Here is a 16,685-nt window from a genome sequence, read left to right as displayed (position 1 = left end):
GGTGGGCTGTTGGCTGATTTTAAAGTGGTTTTTGGCACATTTCAGCAGACCAGGCTGGAAGACCTTAAACCAGTTAAGACTAGCAAACCATCTCGATTGTGGCTGGTTTAAGTTCTTTCTTTTTTTCCAGCTGAGATATCTAAATATCAAGTTCAACTGGACCAGACTGAAGACATTAGGTGTTATAAACAATCTAATACACACACATAATAGTCTATTAATCTAATAATATAACTCACCCATAATATTTAAAGGCTCTTCAAAGGTAATATTATGTGTGTTCCTTGTTTGTGTAAAGGTGGCGTTTTAATCTGTGGACGTTTAGGCTATGTCAAGTGATTCATGTGTTCAAATAAACCTCCCTCAAACAGACATCATCCACTCATGTATCTCAGATGTATCACAGTTACATTTTAATAGCATAAAATGCCATTTTGGAAAGTAGAATGTGGACAAACATCATTCAAAGCAAATATAGTCTTGGGAATGAATTTTCACAGTTCCTCTGGTATTCAAATTACTTTAGAGCTGGTTTATCTGGTTTCAACTTACCCTTGTGCAGATATTCATTGTCACATCCCATAACCCTTCTAGCAGTAGCCTATAAAGATCAAATTCACATGATTAAAGATACTAGGATAATCTAAATGAGCAGTTGGTTGAAAATACCATAATTAAGAGTAAAAAAATTATTTTATTTATCTGTTGTGTCCTTACAAACTTTTCATTTACATGTAGATTTGGACATTTAGCAGATTTTACTAACTATAAAGAAGTAAGTCAATGAAGAATAATAACTGTCCAAAAAAAGAAAAGGCATAAGTTCTTGAAGGAGCCTGCGTGTATACGCCATACATGTTGCCATGTGACACTCTCACTCTCTCTCTCTCTCTTTCTCTCTCTCTCTCTCTCTCTCTCTCTCTCTCTCTCTCTCTCTCTGGTTAATGCAATATGAACTATAAGCATATTTAAGACAGTTTACTATGAAATTCTGGAACAGCACAAATAATTGTGTTCATACTTTATAATTTTATTGTTTGTAATGACTCTTGATGAATTCTTTAATTTGACTGGAAGAATAAAGCACTATTGGGAATCAAGGCAATCATAATCAGATGCCATGGTCAGGATAGTTTAACGTAACATTGTTAAATATTATTGTCAGCAGAAGAGGCGGGTGCAAACTTGCATTCAGTTATGCATTAAAAAAATGTCCTTTGGATGCAAGTTCCAAATTAATATTTAATTTTTTGTAGTCATAAATTATTGAATGGATCTCCTCAGTTATCAATTATGTATATAAACAGTACACATACATACAGACATATATATATATACTGTAAGTATTGTCAGTGCATCAGTGGAGTGTTTCTTACCAGATGAAGACACAACTCTAGATTAGATAAGAAGATATATAACACAAACAGTTTTATTTGTACCTCTGCAGGAGAATTGTAAGACTGGACCAACACAGGAAATTTTCCATCCTCATCTGAGACATCTGTGACTTTGTATTCACAGTGGATGTTACCAAGGGAACTGCTGTGTTTCAAAGCAAGTGATTGAGAAGTGTTTTCCAGACACTAGTCTCCAAATGCAAGTGGCACAAAAACAGATTCAATTATTGCTGAATGAGGAATGAGGTTCTATAAATATATATATATAAATTTTTCCTCAATAATTTAATATTTTTTTGCAAATTAGCTTTTATATATATATATATATATATATATATATATATATATATATATATATATATATATATATATATATATATATATATTATATTAATATTTAAAAATTAAAAAACACTCATGTTTTCAAATGTGCATTTGAAAAATATCATATTTGTCATTACATCTGTAGATTTTTGCATATGCCGATATGCCGAAATGAGCCTTAATGAAACAACAACTCTGGGAATATGAAACTAATCTTATGAGTCCTAGTCATTAGATTAATCAATGTATTATAAAAGTCCAAGAAGTGACACTTTACCTGTTTGTTGGTCATTAAAGGAACTAAAGGAGCAGCTCCCTCCTCCATAATGATCAGCACCATCATGTGTTTGGGTTGTCAGCTGTTCCTCACCTCACTGGTCAGCTGCAGATCATGTTCAGTTAGTTGGTTTGGTGAGATCTGGGTGGGCTTCTCAGATCAGAGGCCTCCTGCATGAGACGAACATCTGTGGGAATCAGGAAAAATGATCTCGAGGTAATATATACATTCTTCCAGTTTTTTTTCCCCATTTTTTTATTATCTCATTTTCTTTATTGGGTATTTCAAAAAAAATTAATGTAATGTTTAATTTTATGCATACTATATACACACATTCTATTATACAATCTCAATTACAAACAACTCAACTTTTATTTTTAGGGAAGTTTGTCTCTACTTGTTGTGTATTGTGATCAAACAATGCATCTCCACTGGTCTTCATGCGCACGGTAAGTGCCTTTAATGATTTAGTAATATCAGTGATTTCTTGTTTTTGGATCAAATAAGAATTCAGGCTTGAAAACAATAAAATGCTTGAACTCAAAGGGGAGCGCAGCTTTTCAAACACGGTGTGATTGTGTTGTTCACACAGTCAACACAGATTTCCCACAAGCAATGTGTGTTCATCAAACACAGAGAGGAAGAGTCAAGAAATAAAAAGAAAGAATGGGTGAAGCAATAAAAGATGCGGGAAAAGGGTTTTACTTGATATTTAACAATAATGTCATTTTCTTCAAAGTCATGCCATTTTCCAGCATGAGCCACCTTCAGACAGACCAAAGTGTGTGTCCTCAGACCAAAGATGGGAATGGCTTATTTCCAGGTAAACACCTCAAAAACAGCACATACATTTGGAATAAATGTGCTATTCTTTAACTTCAGTCTCTTTGATATACCATAGGATTTTACATAATGACTCAGTTCAACATCGCTGAAACGGCCAGGAGAGGAATGGTGAGGAAGGTGCCTGGAACGACATCTCAACATGTATAGCATATAAGATTGGCACCGAGTTCAACTTCAGGATTAACACCATGTACACACCTCTGACAGAGAGAAAACAGGCTATTCTACCTGAATGGAGACCAAAGATGCTTTAGTGCTCTAAATAAACTATAATTATTGGGATCTTCAGCATATTCAATATGGCGAGAGCTATATTTGAACATGTCTGTTTTATAAGAAAGGGCAAGTAAATATTGCAAAAGGTTGGAACTTGGAACAACTTCCTGTTGTGTTATATTTTTTGTATAACAAAATGTAGACTCCGTCTAAGTTGTAAATAATGCCGTTAACTATTTTTGCTCCTCCAATGAAAAAAGTCATTATCAAAATAATCAACCTAATCAACACAGTGGCCTTCCTCAATTAATCAGTGTTGTTGAATGAATCAATTGAGAAAATTATTCAATTAGACAGGTTTTATTGTATGTGAATGAATGAGTTACCATACTCATTCTGCCAGTCACCTTTACACTTATATATCCCCACCCTGCTGTATTCAGCCAAGTCATGCACTGTTAGACTTTTCAAGGGTTTTTTACAGTAACTTACTGGCAACACTGTTGCCAGTAAGTTACTGTAATTAAGAGTTACAGTACCAAACCGTATTTCAGTTTTGTGTAATACAGTGCATTACTGTAAAAACGAAGCTAATCAGTACACTACTGTAATTATTTTTATTTGTACTAAATATAAATTAGATTTGATAATTTTGATATATGATTAATTTTATTTTTATCCTACATAAGTACTACTTTCATACAAACCAATTAGACAAAGTTATCACAAAATACCATTTTTTTATTTAAAACATTTCATATATATCACAAAATAAACATGCCAATGCTGGAAATGATGTGTGAAATTTTTACACATTAATGGGTAAGTTTAGAGACAACATTTTTTGTGTTAATTTTAACTCATTCATTGTGTTAATGATTTTAACAAAGTAAATATGTCAGAGAGGTTAGCACAAAGATGTGTAAACGTGTTAAATTAACACATTATGTGCTGTCCTTCACTGCAAACATTTTTGAAAACATACATAAAATCATAAACAAAACATTAGCATTTGACTAAATGAATGTAGAGTCATTGGTTGTTTAGCTTATACAAGTATTATAATGAAATATCAACCATTACATTCATAAAACTGCAGAATATAAATACATTAAGCATTCAAAAAGGAAATGTCCAAAACAGGACAAAACACAGTTCTTTTCACAATACAAGATACATAACCCCACCTTAAAAATAATTTCACTTATTTCCAAAAATTTGTTGGATTCATGTACACTGGTGGCCAAAAGAAGTATTTAAGTGGCGTAATGTTTTTGAAAGAAGTCTCTTTGATGCTCAAGAAACATTTATTATTATTATCAATGTCTGACTGTCTACTCCATCTTTTCTACAGCATAGGAGTAAAAGTCATCAAAATAATCTTTAAAAAGCCAACACAATGTTTTTGTCCACCTTTGTGAATAAATGAACTTCTCCAAAGATTGGTTCCTGTTCAGAACTTGATTGACAACATCAGAGTGTTCCCTGGTCTGCATGCGTGCCCACAAACACAAATGTACTCAGTCCTTCAGAGGAGATCCCGGTTCCAAAACTATATGAGAGAGAGAGAGAGAGAGAGAGAGAGAGAGAGAGAGAGAGAGAGAGAGAGAGAGAGAGAGAGAATATTAGTGTCACATTATTTTTAACCTCCTTTTTTGTTAATTTTTATTATTATTTTCACAAAAACTTAAGAATATATATTTGTAAACAGCTTTTGTCAATAAATAGCATACAAAAGAACTAAATTAAATTATGCCAGATTAAATTTTAATACTTACAAATCCTAAATTCTGTCCAAAAATGCTGAGATGCATAGAAAGAAGTTGAACGACTGAAATAGATGATTTTAGCCCATTTCAGCTTGTCTGCAGTGAAGGAGTACCTGTTTGAGACAAATACACAGTAAGATACATGCAAGAAATCACTGTGTGATGATCGTTCTCCTTCCTACAGTAGTTAACCCACCTGTGCGCTGATATTAGGACCTTCCTAGTCAGGTGGAACTGCAATGGTAGAGTCGCTGGCTAATAAAATATAAAAATAATGCAAAAATATAAACTTAAGTTGTTTAGAATGCTAGATTTGGTCTTAGTGAGAGTTTTACTGCAGTGCTTACCTGGATACATTTAATCTGGTGAGACTGAACAAAGACAATGGTCCATCTTCTGATTGGTTCATTTGCTGTGTAATAAAGTTAGACATAATGCAAAGGTCACTTATTTGATATAAAGTTAGCCAATTTTATAGAGATTTTATAAGATATTGTTAGCTACCTAGTCTGCACCAGTGGCTCAAAAGCAATTTTCACATAGTGTATGCTAATCATTTCAGCAAACTTATCTCAAAATATATCACAAATGGGCTGGCCTACCTCTGGAATCTTGCTAAGTCACTGGCGCGAATTGGCGCTTTGTTGCAGTTGCCTTTAAACACAAAAATGGAAGTAAATATTAAATTCCATTAAAAAAAAAACTATAATATGGTATAGTTTGCAAACTAATGCTAAAACTATAAAGGTTCTCATCAGTAGGCCAACATTAAGATATAAACAGAATTTCACATTAGTTTATTCACATTTATTGTTAATGTAAACGCGTTGCTCGTTGGCATATTTTAACTCGACAATTCAATAATCTAACAAAGTGTGTAAAATGAAACGTTAGCTCAGTTTACCATGGTAAAGTTCGTTACCGCCATGTTGACGACGAGTAACGTTAGGCTAACGTTAACGTTATAACATACGTTAAACTGGGCACAATCCTGTCAACATACACAGAAGGTTTTTTTTTTTTTTTTTTTACCTTGCTTGCTGATCTCTCTCTCGGTGAAGTGAATTCCGTCTCTTCCCCGGGCCAGACACGAACGTCGCGATCCAACAAAAGACAGACCCCATTACCTACACTGGATGTCTGTCTGACGCGACACGACAAATCCCAGACAGTGTAGTGATGCGCCGCGGCCGTTATATTTCAGACGTAGTCCGATACGAGTCCAAGCGCTCGCACTAGTTCTTACAAGGGATAAACAGGTTTGCATTTAAAGGTCCGGTCGCTTCAATGTGTCCAATATAGACAACCTCTGGCTATTATAGCGTTGTAGACACGTGGTGTAAGGCAAAAATTAGGAAATAAAAAGCACGGTGGAATGGTGCCAGCCAGAGAGGCAGTTACGTCAAATACAGTAGTATACAGCAAATTTAAAAAATACAGTAAGTCTCTGTATGTGGTGTTAGACGTCACAGAAAATTCCCATGATGCAATTGGAATCACAGTTATTTACTGTAAAGAGAAATAGCAGTATAATACTGGGGGATTTAAAGTAAATAACTGTAGAAATTACAGAAAAGTCTAACAGTGTGGACCACCTACAGCAGGCACCTGAGAGCGCTGGAACAGTCCCATCAAAGATCCTTAAGAAAGATTCTGAGGATCAGCTGGGAGGACAGACGCACCAACATCAGCGTCTTGGAGGAAGCCAACATGACCAGCATCACCATTACAATAATGCAGTGCCAACTTCGATGGACAGGCCATGTCATCCGCATGCCCAATACAAGTCTCCCCAAACAGATCCTGTACTCCCAGCTGAAGGAAGATACTCGAGCAACTGGTTGGCAAAAGAAACATTACAAGGACAATATCAAGGCCATTCTGAATAAATTCCATATCACATCAAGCAACTGGGAACACATTGCACTGGACAGGAGTTCCTGGAAGAAATCCGTACAGGAAGGTGCAGCACGCCATGAAACAGAACTCAGCTTTGCAAGGAGAAAGACAAAATGGCTAAACCACCACCAACAATCACCACTTTCACCTGCCCACACTGCACCAAAGTATGTGGATCGCAGATTGGCCCCTATACAGCCATCTGAAGACCCACAAGTAGATGACGCAACGTAGAGGACAGTCATACTTTCTTCGAGTGACCGCCGATGATGATGGCACACACACACAAATCTTCTCACAGCTCACAACGAACAAAGTTTACAAAGAGTGACCATTTTATTCATGTTTTTTGATTATTGCTGTTGTAATGTACTATTGGGGAGTCAGCATGTGCTTCCATCGACAGAAACATACATTAGCAGAACTGTCTGTTTTACGGGTTGTTATTTTCAACAAACCATATCATAAATGCGTCATCAGATTCACAAGTTCACACTTACATCAAATTAAACCGAGTAAAGATTATGCGTATTTGGCGTGCTGTCCGGGGGGAGGGCTCAGAGCTCGGAATTTTTTGCCCGAACCCAGAGTAGCCTACTCCCCCCGGTTGTTAAAAGAGTAGTTAGGACGAAGTGAGGAGATGGGGTGGTGGAGGAATGCTGTTAAACTGTCAACGGACAGAGATAAGTCTGCTGTATATACAATATACCTCTTAACTCATTGATTGGGTTGATTAACTGAATGTGCTCCACTCATGTTTAATTAGGTTTAATTATCTTAATGTGCTCCTCCCGAACTTTGTTAATAAAACATTATTTTGAGATCAACCGCAGTGAAAGTGCGTCCCGAACCGTGGGTGGAGAACGGAACAGTTCGATCTTTTACAGAGAACACCCCTAGTACCGACTCATTTTCCGTCTGTTTATTTTTGTGAATTTAAATGTGTGCAAAGGATTGTGGGTGATTTAAGGCAGCGAAGGATACATCCGATGCATCCTTCAAAACAGGCCGAGAGAAGGACACGAAACGAAGGCTGCCTTCCAAGGATCTTTCAAATTGAGATGGCCTTCAGCGACGTTTGATGACGTGGCAGCCGAGATATGCATCATTCTGTTTGAGAAACACCCTACAAGAACTACTACTAAATTCAAACACAGTCTTAGATGAAATCAACTGAAGATAAAAGAAGACATTAAATCTGTGAAGATCTCAGCAGAGAAGGATCAAACCAGAATTTCTGTCAGATGTCTACAGAAGTTCTTATTGAGAATTAACAAAGGTTTAGATGTTGATGTTTTATTGGCAAAAAAAACAAAAAAAAACATTATGGAGATCAGTGTTTGCACATGTGCACTACGACTGCACCAGACCTACAGAGGGCAGTATAGTTGTGACTTGTGTCAGCTACATGGCATTCGTCGCTCTATCAACTTAGCTCACAATGCTTTTGAAAAATGCAGCCAAGGGCAGTGGATCTGTAGCTCCCAGCATGCTTTGCAAAGGACTGCATTATGATAGTACATTTATGGATTAAGCGTTAATTTGTGTTTTTTTCAGTAAAGGGAGTTTATGTTAATGTTTAATGTTCAGTTATGTTGGATATTTAGAGGAGTTTCTGTTATTGAATGTTGTGGTTACCATTGTGCTGAAGAATAGAGCTGTCAATTGTGTCAATTCAATGCAACATTATGAGTATTTTAACCCCTAATCACAATTTCTCTGTAGTGAAATGTGCAGATCAGTAAAGAGCAGGTGCACGTTTGATGAACGTGTCCATCCTGAGTTTTATTGGAAATTGTTTATTGGGTCAATGTAACTCAAATAAGTTAAAACAGCCTTACCTTGTTTTATGTCACAGCAAACTGATTGAAGAAGGTCACAACAACATAATTAGAAATTATAGAATAAAGTAGAAATACTTCCTTAAAGCAACAACTGCACATTTTCCCTTTATAGGCTACAATGTTCACTTACTTTCTCCACCCTGCACTGTGAATTATAACTCAATGTACTCAGTGTGCAAAATACAAGTAGTTGTGTTAGTTTAGTCATATTGTGTTAATAAGTTAAATTATTATCAGACCACATCTCAATGTAAAATCACAATATTTTCAAAGGGTGCACAAACTCATTCTCACAACTATTTATTTTATTGGGAGATTTTAAAGCTACTTCTTCTGACAAACAAAGTTTCGTGAAGTTTCACCAAAAAGAATCATTATCAGTTCTCACAATACAGCCAATATTATACTCATCTGAGTTTTACTCTTAATATAAGCACCCCCCTTAAGGATTATTTTTGTATCAATTTTTGAACTTGACATGTTAAACAGAGCTTGACTAGATACCTGCTAAAGACAGAGAATAAACATGCTTTACACAGGTTGCAGTGAGAACACACAATCAATCAGTTATTGGTACAGGTGCAGCTTAAATAGAACATCACATGGCATGGACACATGACAAACACACCTGAGAGGAATCCACAATAATTGGGAGCATACTCATTAACCAATCAATCAATTAACATGACAACATTACACAATGCACAAATACGCCTCTTTGTGCATTGTGTTATGTCAAGTTCAAAGCTTCGTAAAACAATAATTCCACAGTAAAAACTGCTCAAAATTTGGATTTCATTAGAAAAACAGCTGTCCTATAACGGAGCAATGTCCACTTTAACGCACCCTCTGAGGCGGCCGAGAAACAGCGCCGCCATATGGGCCTAATGCGCAATACGGTTCTTTGTGCATTGTGAAATGTCAAGTGCAAAGCTTCATAAAACAATAATTCCACAGTAAAAACTGCTCAAAATTTGGATTCCATTAGAGGAACTGATGTCCTATAACGGGATAATGTCCAATTTAACGCAGCATCTGAAATTGCCGAGAAACAGCGCGCGAATTGTGCAGAAAATGCAATAGGCGGCTCTTTGTGCATTGTGTCATGTCAAGTTGCAAAATTAATAAAAAAAAGTATTCTAGAGTAAAAACTGCTCAAAATGTGGATTTCGTTAGAGGAACAGCACTACTGGGATAATGTCCAATTTAACGCACCCTCTGAGGCGGCCGTGAACCAGCACCGCGAAATGGGCATAAAATGCATTAGGCAGCTTATTGTGCACTGTGTAAAATGCAAAATTCTAAAAATCATTTAAAAAAAAAATCTACAGTTAAAACTGCTCAAAATGTGCATTTCGTTAGAGGAACTGTACTACTATAATGGGATAATGTCCAATTTAACGCACCCTCTGATGCGGCCGTGAAATAGCGCCGCGAAATGGCCAGAAAATGCATTAGGCGGCTTATTGTGCACTGTGTAAAATGCAAAAATTGTACAAAAAAATGCACTAATAAAGCCCCATTCTTACATATCATTAACTAAAAAAAGTTGGTTTAGGGTTTAGTTACCCTTTAAACATCAGAGGTCGCCAAAATCGATCTTGTCGACTGGTATGATAATGTTTCTGAAAATCCTGTAAATAGAATAGATAAAAAAAATATATGGGTGACCACCAAACAAACCAAATGTGGGACGATTATAAGTTTGTGTGGGAAGATGTGGGACGTTACCAACACTAAACCATAACCTGAAACTGTTATATAATGTCTATCTAACTTAATAAAAACATTTGTATTCTGCCTTTCAGCTGATAAAAGTTATTTGCTCTTTAATCCCTTCCAGAAAACACCATTACATCACAATGTAACGTATGCTTCCATGTCATAATTGAACATCACTGAACCCAAAAGGCAGCAGCATCATGCAGATAGCCTAACTATTTTTGAAACAGTTCTGACCAAGTCCAACTAAAATCCCAAAAAATAAACAATGAACAAATAAAATATAAAACAACATGAAATTAGATAATTGACAGTCTCATATATTAAGAATATGTTAAACCAAAAACTAATATTTTTAGAAAGGAAGTGAATTAAAACAACCACAGCAGGCAACAAGTTGATAATTCTGTTAAATTAATTTAAATTGACCGAATTATCCATTTGTTTTCTGACAGGGAATACATGGAACGAATCACCGGTCCACATTTTGATTGACAGCCGTAACAACCTACTAGTGACCGTGTTTACTCCTTTCATTTCAACCATTATATTGGATTTAAAAAATGGCTGTTGTATTTAGGCGAAGCGCTGTAGGTGAAAAACTACACCGCAAAAATAATAAAAGCAAAAGAGAAAAAAGAACGCATGCTCGTTTTATTAATATGATAATTAAAAACCAACAGACTGATGGGACCAGGGGTGAAAATGCTGTGCAGGACAACGCAAAGCGGGACGGGTGGTCACCCTATGCCTACTTTACTGTAGTTCGTCGTTTGTTTGTTTGTTTATTTATTTAGGCTATTCAAAATTCATAACAGAAGCATAAACCACCCACACACCGTTCCGGAACGGACCCGCGAAACGGACCCGTATCGGCGTCCACTTGCGCGCAGTGACGGATCCGCAACGAAGGCGGATCGTGGACCCGCCGTGGCTCCGTACTGCCTCCGCTCCGCATCCGCGATTATTGATACACATCCGCCGCGGACCCGCAACGGACTCAAAAAATAGCGGCTCATTTGGCCATTTATCTCATTTTTAAAATCCCTTCTGTTCTTGCTGTAGGCTAGGATAAAATAGTATTAACTAAACTATAGGATAAAATCAAAACTATCACTAGGCCTAAGTAACCTAGGTTAGGCTACTACAGCAATAGACCTTAAGCTTAAAATCTGCATTGCATTGCCTTGTATTTTTAACCTAACAATATTTATAGGCCTAACAGAAAAGTTCCAATACAAGACATAAATTGACTGTACAAAAGTGATCACTACTCAATGGAAATATAAAATTGACATTTACATTTATGAAAAGTTATAGGTTAAAGGCTATGCAGTTTTTGTTGAGTATGTTGGCTAGGCTAATCTACATTCATTTTGCGGTTAACCTATTTTAATGCTTTATAGGCCTATAGGTCGGTGCAACTGCAAACATAAAATATTTTATCAATTAGGCTACAACTTCAATGAAATTCTGCACTATGCACAGCTAAACTATCAGAAAGTGAGTGAACAACAAGAGGTTCAATAAAAATGTTTTATTGTTTAATCACTTCTATCACTCAGTTTGTGTGGATGGAGGCGGGACACGTCTCCTCGTTGCCCGATCTGCCGCCAGGTTGAACCACCTGATTGTGTGCTTGGTGACCTCCGCATCCGTGGCTGACCGCGTCACTGTGTTTTTCCTCACAGCACCTGTAATAAAACAGACAGATATGTTTATGTTTATGGTATGTATAGGTGGAATATTAAACGAAATATAGTAACACATAGCTTTGGTGCGCGAGCTGATAAGAGAAAAACGCCCCGTGGATTGAGCACGCAGCGGGACAGACGCGCGAACTGGTCGAGCGCATCCTTGCGCGCGCTCTCTCTCTCTCTCGTCAGTTAACGTTAATAATAAGCTACATGCCTCGTTTTATTTTCTTTGCCATTGACATCCGACTGAAACAACGAACTTTCCACTGATGTCTGTTTAAAGGCATGTGGCTTTATCAGCTCGTGCGTCTGTGCCGCTGCGCGCTCAATCCACTGCACGTTTTTCTCTCATCAGCTCGCGCACCACAGCTATGTGTCATGGGCCTTTCACACAGGATGCGGAATGCGCGCCGCTGTGCTATAAAACCCATTAATTTCAATTGCTTGCGCCGCGTAAGGACGTTTTGTTGCTGCGTCGAAAAGCGCAAGCGAAAGCCAAAGTTCAAAATAGTTCAACTTTTGCCGCTGCGCACTGTGACGATTACCAGCGCGGCCAATATAACTAGGGAATCCAAACAAGCACGGAAATCAAAATGGATGAACGACTAGTAGGCTACTCTATGTGTGTGTCGGAATAAGCTGTACAAAACAAGTTTGATGTTGGATAGGGACATCGTCAGGAAAGCTGTGTCACGAAGACATCTCAATTCAAGCTGGCATGTCAGGTGTGTTTTAAATCAGGTAAGTTAGCTTGTTGTAGATAGATGGTAACCGGGAGGGGACGTTTGGTTCACTTAGTTTTGTCGTGGCCACGAGACGTTTTGTGGGAACGTGATAAATCGTGGCGACGAGATACTTTTGTTGAGGTAACGACATCATTATGGCCACGCGGTGTTAAGTAACCAAGCCTACAGCAGTTGAAGATGGAGATGACTGATAAAACAACATTTTTTACTTTGAATTAGAAATGTCAAATAAAGATATATTGCGGTCTCTGGCATTAAGACATGGGTACGTTATAAGTGAAAGACACCTGAAGCGCGTTTCGTCTCAAATTTGCTGGTTTGAATGAGCTGAAAGCCAGCGCGCAAAGGGAGCGCGTGCAGCGTGTTAAAAGCTGTATCGCCCCAGTTTCTACACATCTAACGTTAGCTCCTTTTATCAGGAACAAATTACCATTACTTGTAAATAGACATAAGTCATGACATTTTGTTCGCGGTAAATGACGTTATTTCACTCATGGTTATTATATTTGACAGATAATATCTTATCCAGTCATTTTACCTCTTGAAATGCCTTTAAATGGAAAATTAGATCAGTAAACGTGTAGTTTTACACTTGCCAAAAAGTGATTTAAAGTCTCCACTTATTGAGTGAACTGTTATGTCTGTCTAAATATTAGCCTACTTGATTTTGTTCATGAGGGTTATATTTGACAGCTCATTCAGTAATTTTTACCTGTTGAAAAGGGTCAATTACACTTTTTGGCAGTAACTACTGTCTAATTTCCCATTTTAATACATCTCAAGAGGTAAAATGGCTGGATCTGTCAAATATAATAACCATAAATAAAATGCCTTTATTTACGGACAGAATGTCATGACTCATGTCTATTTGCAGGTTATGGCCATTTGTTTCTTATACTATATCTATATGCTACTATATCTGTATATGACATTCCTAATTCAAAGTAAAATGTTGTTTCATCAGTCATCTCCATCTTCGACTGCTCGTGGCCATGATAAATAGATGTCTTTCTCTCAAAATATGAAGTCGTGGCCACAAGATAAATATATCGCTCCCTCAACATATGATCTCGAGGCCACGACATAATGATGTCGTTACCTCAACAAAATTATCTCGTGACCACGATTTATTATCACATTCCGACGACTTAATATGTTGTGGCCACGACAAAACTAAGTGAACCGCACATGTCCCCTCCCGGTCAGGGGCCTTTTAATTTTGATGGCGCCGAGAACGCCAAAGCCTGAGCACATAGTCCGTTCTCCATGTTCATTAGTTTACGATCTGTTCAATAGCAGGGCCGTGCACAGGGGGGTGGCCCGGTGGCTAGAGCCACTGCCCCTCTGCCCTCATCAACTGAGGTGCCCTCTTCCCCACCCCCACCGCTCCGCTCAAAGCATTCCGCTGATTCCGCTAATCCGCTCCAGGTTTTCCAGCTCGCTCTGCAGCATCACTCGTATATGTGTCTGCGGCGCTCTCTTGAAACTGAGAGTGAACACGACAGTTCACGAAAGCTGTCGCATTAACAGGTAGGCTATGCAAGACAGTGGTTGAATCTGCCAAATTAGTCATTTGCTATTTTTTATTTATGTCTGTAATGTTTTGCTCTTGGTCTTGTACTAGTGCTAATCCACATTCTTAGAATTAGCTGCTTGTCTAATCAAATCTGGCCATTGAAAAAGACATCCCAATCATAAAAGATGAGGTTATTAAGATCTTTCAGGACATGGTACCAAATAGAAAGGTTTTGCTCTAAAAGGAAAAGGTAGGCTACATACCAAAATGTAAAATGGTAAATAGTTTCTGTTATTTTCACCAATGTGTAATTGTGAATCATAAAAAATGAGGTTATCAAGATCTTTCAGGACATGGTACCAAATAAAAAAGTGTTGCTGTAAATGGAACAGGTAAATATAAAAATGTAAAACAGAAAATAGTTTCTGTTATTATCAGCAATGTGTAATTATGATCAGGGGCGTCGGACTGGGGGTAAAACCAGTACTGATTACCAGGGCCCCAAGTGGAGAGAGGGCCCTTGAAAAGTCAGGAATTTTCATTTCCTAATTAAATTTCATAATGAATGTCAGATGAAATGTAAAGTTAGTGTATTGGCTGAATAACTTGGTTGATTGACTGACTGGTCCCACCTCTTGCTAATGCGCCAAATGGTTTAGTCCATCTGCATGCATTTTGTTTATGTTAGTTAGTTGAGCATCTGGAGGAGCGCAAACTTCTGCTGTAGTAATGTCTTTCTCAAAGAAAGCCAATTCAGACCACCAAAAAAGAAAGGAAAGACAGGAGAAGGAAAGAAAACAAAATGAGGGGAAACAATTGGTAACTGACTTCTTTTCAAAGAAAGGTGAGCACAAACAACACAAAATCTATAGTGCTAAACTGCTTGAATATCTCAGCGATCGTTTGTGCTAAAAAATCAACTGAGACAACCCATTGAAAGAGCAGAACATACACTTTCAGATGATTATTTGGTTATACATGTAATCTGAGGTAAAGGCTAAATAAATAAACTGTACACTAACAATGTTGTTTGCATACAACACACCATTATAATAGCCTAAATTGAAACCAGTTTAATTTTAAATTAATAGGCTATAATATCTAAAATTAGCAATAATTAGCTAATTTATTAGCCTGACTACGTCAGACTTCGTACTTCCGCTCAATTTCAGTTCGCTTCTGTACTCAGTCTGAGATAGCGACCTATCTCCCAGTTTTCCTCCGGCCTCAAAACAGCCGGCCAATCAACGAACAGAGGGCGGGCTGAGAGCCGTAGACCCTGATTGTACCGTGGATGCGTAGATTTACTTCACATAATCTGCAAAAGCCGTTCACAGCCAGGTTCACTCCGGTATTTCGCTCGATGGTTTCATCATACATGTGTTTACAGTGGAAGTTCGATGCGGCTGAACAGGCACATAACACACGTCATAACCAAACGTTATGTGATTGGATTACTGGTAACCAATGATTTTAAACTTCAGACAAGCGCCCTGCGAGAAAGAAAACGCTTTTCAATTATGCCCTTCCAGACTCTGTCTAGTACCAAGCAAAGCGAAGTAGCAGAGTTTGGTATTACCAGGCTAGAAATGTATAGCCTACATTGGGAGATATATATACAAATTGAGGAACATGGGGAATTGGGGGCCCATCAGGACTGCCTATGCATAGGGCCCGGGATCTTGTGCTACGCCCCTAATTGTGATGTTCTATCAAAACATCTACAATGAAGTCTAAAATGTATTTGAGCGTGTGCTGTCTTCTCTTTTAATTGTATATTTTGTAATAACTGGATAATTTGTGTTAACAAGCAACTACCCCCTTAGTGCCCCTTTTTTTGGTTTAGGCCACTGCCCCTCAAAATGTCTGTGCACGGCCCTGAGTGTAGGAGAGAGATGGAGAGCAGAGGCACGGAGCGATGTGCTCCAGGTGTAGCCTCTGCCTCTGGCTCGACCAGCTGATGTGGCCACAGAGAAAGTGATGAAGGTGGACAATCGTCAGAGTGTGCTTCTGCCAACACCTCTCAAGGGCTGTGTCGATAGTAGCCGCCTGGGAACAGCGATTTGACAGGCCGATGAGAGCTAGCGCATTTAGCTAGCCCATCTTGGAAATTATTAGATAAAGTGTCACATCTCCAGGGGCCTCATTTATAAAACTTTGCGTAGGATTTGCGTCAGAAGTGGCGTACGGATGAAACATAGGACGTGCGTACGCACAGAAATATTCGGATTTATAAAACCGTGCGCACGCACATCCTACGCAGTTTTCCCTTAATAAATCACAATCAATTCTAAATGTAGCGCAGCTTTTGCGGCTTCAAGTCACGCCCGTAGATGCCCATAAATAGTCCGTGAAACGCCCACAAGTTAATATTCATTGATTGCGAAATCATGGCAAACACAGAGAGGAAATCAAAAAAAAACGTAACTTCA

The 16,685-nt window shown here is 37.9% G+C and overlaps 1 protein-coding gene and 1 long non-coding RNA gene across 2 annotated transcripts in view; one reads left to right on the top strand and one right to left on the bottom strand.

The window, feature by feature from the left end:
- Positions 1 to 16,685, top strand: part of col9a1b (collagen, type IX, alpha 1b) — a 122,980-nt gene that overhangs the window by 8,119 nt on the left and 98,176 nt on the right. The window lies entirely within an intron of this gene.
- Positions 3,591 to 6,317, bottom strand: LOC309487148. The gene is made up of 6 exons (XR_014201787.1): positions 5,862 to 6,317; positions 5,432 to 5,483; positions 5,177 to 5,241; positions 5,026 to 5,084; positions 4,839 to 4,942; positions 3,591 to 4,612 (listed from the first exon to the last, which is right to left on the bottom strand). It is a non-coding gene; the product is annotated as an uncharacterized lncRNA (long non-coding RNA).

This window comes from Leuciscus leuciscus (genome assembly GCF_965113295.1).
Source record: "Leuciscus leuciscus genome assembly, chromosome: 22".
In the NCBI taxonomy this organism is placed as follows: domain Eukaryota; kingdom Metazoa; phylum Chordata; class Actinopteri; order Cypriniformes; family Leuciscidae; genus Leuciscus; species Leuciscus leuciscus.
This window is presented reverse-complemented; position numbering and strand designations above follow the sequence as displayed.